The sequence below is a fragment of the Panicum virgatum genome, chromosome 7K (assembly GCF_016808335.1).
Source record: "Panicum virgatum strain AP13 chromosome 7K, P.virgatum_v5, whole genome shotgun sequence".
Taxonomy (NCBI): domain Eukaryota; kingdom Viridiplantae; phylum Streptophyta; class Magnoliopsida; order Poales; family Poaceae; genus Panicum; species Panicum virgatum.
Genome location: NC_053142.1, coordinates 37049008 through 37053085, shown reverse-complemented (window position 1 = coordinate 37053085; position 4078 = coordinate 37049008).

Genomic DNA, 4078 nt, shown 5'->3' with positions numbered 1-4078 from the left:
TCCACCACTGGATTCCGTTTCCCGGATACCTACCGGAAAGCCGCCCGCAAAGCCCTACGACGTCTGCGTGTGATCTACAGGCATCACCTCCAGCGTACTCCTATGGGATTTTTCCCGCCGACTGAAGGAAGAGGACGCACATGGATTGCCAGGATGAGAGGACTTGGAAGAGAAGAAGAAGACCTGGAAGACACGGTCTCTCACCTATCCATCTATCTCACCGGCCTGGATGAGCTCTATCGCGAGCAAGCAGCACAACTGAAACAGCAGGTCCACAGAGCAGAAAAAGCAACCCAGGAGATGGAGGAACAACGGTCGAGGACTTTCCATGCCGAGTATTCCCTAGCCGCCCTCCAAGGCCAAATGGATGAAAAAGAGGAAGAGCTGGAAGAACAGCGGGCAAGAGCCACACGTGCCGAGAACTCGCTAGCCGCTCTTCAAGCTCAGTTGTGGAGATACGAGGCTCGCTGGGGAATAGGTGGATGGATAGAGGAAGACGAAGAAGAGGAAGAACCCATGGAAACCCATTGGGACGTTGGCACTCAGACTGAAGAGGAAGAACCCGAAGAAACCCACTGGGATAAAGGAACTCAGACCGAGGATGGTGTGATGGATCAGTACCTTCCACTGAGGAAGCGCTCCTTTAGAATTGAGGAAGAATCCCCATGATAGGAGTAGTCTCTAAGCTAGAACCCTTGCTCTAATAATCATGTACCCATGAAGTTGTACCCCATCATGATGCCATAAATAAAAACCATCTACCCCTTTGTGTACCGCAAATATTTGTGCAAGTTTTTCATTCTATCTTTATTTTCAGATGGCTGAGGAAGGATGGACCCAGGGCGACTGCCAAGCTGCACCTGGCTTTCCCAGCCTGTTGATCAACGCCCTGGAAAGCCTTGGCGTTACGGAACGCCCAAGGTACTAAAGCCGAGAGTACGAGCATCATGGCACTCTCCGCTGCAGGGTGATCATTGTCATCGCCAGAGGTGAGCGCCACCCCAACATCCAGTCGTGGCGAGTGACCGCTACGGGATTCAGGCACCAAGACACCTATCCCTTGGCCGTCAGAAAGGCACTTCGGTACCTATGCCGGATTTTCGAAGAACACCTTGCACCCACGCCAATGAGGTTCTTTCCGCCGGCCATCAGGACCCCTGTTTGGGAAGCCCGCATGAGAAGCCTGGAACGACGCCGCCATGAAGAGGACCCTTTGTACCAAGTGGCTAACTATCTGGCCGCTTTGGACCAACTCTTCGATGAGCAGGCCCACCTGCTGAGGGAGCAGACCAATCGTGCCGAGCAAGCTGAACTTGCGGTGAGGCTCCAACAGGTCCGAGCAGCCCAAGCCGAGGCAAGAGCCGCAGCCGCGATCAGCAGTGAAGCAGTGGCACAGGAGAGCCTCAGACAGGCCCGAGACCGGCGCATGCAAGAATGGACCAGGAGTGGGACCCCAGTTCCGGCCATCGGAGAAGATCATGTTCTACTTGGGACACCCGTCATAGGATGGGGAACGCTCTTTGGAAGCCCTCGAGCTCCACCCGAGAACCCCGAAGGGTCTACTGCTGTCAGAGAAAGAGAAGTTGCTGCTCAGCCCCAAGAGAACGGGAACCCGGAGGACGACGAGCCGTTTGTTTCCCCGGAAGCACGTACCACCCCAGAAGAAGACTCGCCACGCGAGTAGAACGTCCAACCCTACCCTGTAGTTGTACCCTTCTAGCCCTTTCGGTTTAAGTTGTACCCTTAGTTTGAACCTGTACCCGGACTTGTAGTACGCGTTCTAGTCGTGTTTCCGTGTTGTACCCTACCTCGCTTTAGTAAAAGTTGCTTGTTTGCCTTGTTGTGTGCTTGTTGTGTGTGTGCCTTTCGGCAGAAGGTTAATTCTGCCTTTTTCAGAAATACGAATTAAATAACTTAAACATCACCTAATCCCAATCTCACAAAAACCCTACCAAATCTGCAGATGGTTTCCCGAAGCGTCACGAGGGCCTCCCGTGTCAGGGACCCTGCAGCTGCTGACGCAGGAGTGCGCCTTAACGGGCAAAACCACCCTCAGGAAGAACAAGAAGTGAGTCAGGGCAGAGGTGAAAATCAGGATGCACAGCTACCACCACCACCACCCTTCGTGGACCTGGCACAAGTGATCCATAACCAGACTCTCATACTGGAGACACTGGCCAATGCTCTAATAAACAGGCAGCCACGAGAGCAGACCTTCAACGACAAGCTAACAGCTTTTCTGAGGGCCAAGCCACCCACTTTTGCCGGATCCAGCAACCCCTTGGACGCAGATGACTGGCTCCGCGTGATCCAGAGGAAACTCGAGCCGTTTGGGTGCCAAGATCGGGATAAAGTCCTCCTGGCAGCACATCAACTCACCGGGACTGCCTTAGCCTGGTGGGAAAATTACTGCGCTGCTGCCAGAGATGCCTCCACCATCACCTGGAATGAATTCGTGAGAGAGTTCCGCCGCTATCACATCCCCTCAGCTACCATGAAGCGCAAGGCAGATGAATTCCGCGCACTTCAGCAGGGGAATATGACGGTAGAGGAGTATACACACCAGTTTATGGAATTGGCTCGCTATGCACCAGAAGAAGTGAACGACGACGAGAAGAAGCAGGATATGTTCAAGAAAGGACTAAATCCAGAACTCAGGACCCTGCTCACCCCTCAAATCTATCCTGACTTCAACACCCTGATGAACAAGGCAATCCTCACTGAGAAGGCCAAGAGTGATGAAAGAAAGGATAACAAGCGCAAGTTCCTGGAGAGTAAGGCCCGCCAGCAGGATCGTTCCCAGAAGGCCAGAAGCTTCAGTTACAATGCACCAAGGTCCCAAGCCCCAATGCAGTACAGAACTCAGTCGCAAGCAACAGGACCACGGGCCCCTAACACACAGCCCAGAAGCCAGAACACCATGAGGGCCTCACAGAATAATGCGAGCCAGGTCACCAATAACAACAGCAATGTGAGGGCCTGTTTCAACTGCCGAGAGACAGGGCACTTCATCGCCGACTGCCCTTATGCCAAGAACAAGCCAGCCACTTCAGCTTTCTCCAACACAGTGAACGGACCCAAGCCAGTGCTGACCGGTGCCAACCGAGTGCCCCTCCGTGGCAACAGCAACAACAACAACAACCAGCAGAGGCAACCCCAGCAGTCTTTTGGACGAGCCCGCGTCAACCACATCGACGCACAGGAAGCTCAAGGAGCCCAGGGCGTTGTACTCGGTGAGTACCTAGTTAGCTCAACTCTTGCAACAGTACTGTTCGATTCTGGAGCATCACACTCATTCATATCCTCAAGTTTTGTGGAGAAACATAAAATACCTACAGTACTACTGAAAACACCCCTATTAACCCGGACGCCCGGAGGAGACATCAGGTGTCAACTGGGTTGTCTACGGGTAAGGATCAATTTAAGTGGGGTAGAGTTTTTAGCAGACCTAGTAGTACTTAAGTCAGAAGGGATAGATGTGATCCTCGGAATGGACTGGCTGAGCAAACACAATGGCCTCATAGGTTGTACGGACAAGGTAGTCCACCTAACAAACCCAGAGGGAGTCCGAGTGACCTGTCACACCCGGGATAGTGGAGCAAACCCGATGGTGTTTAGCATGGAAGCCAAGTCCTTGGAAGAAGTCCCAGTAGTGAGTGAGTACCCCGATGTCTTTCCTGAAGAACTTCCTGGTATGCCACCAGATAGGGACATAGAATTTGTCATTGATCTTGTTCCTGGAACCGCCCCCATAGCCAAGAGACCTTATAGGATGGCAGCCTCTGAGTTGGCAGAGTTAAAGAAACAACTAGAGGAGTTACAACGGATTGGCTTCATCAGGCCAAGTTCGTCGCCTTGGGGAGCCCCGGTTCTGTTTGTCAAAAAGAAGGATGGAAGTATGAGGTTGTGCGTTGATTACCGGGCACTGAACGAAGTTACTATCAAGAACAAGTATCCTCTCCCCAGGATCGATGACCTTTTCGACCAGTTAAAAGGAGCCAAATACTTTTCCAAGATTGACCTGAGGTCCGGTTATTTTCAGCTCAAGATCAGGGAGAGCGACATCCCGAAAACAGCT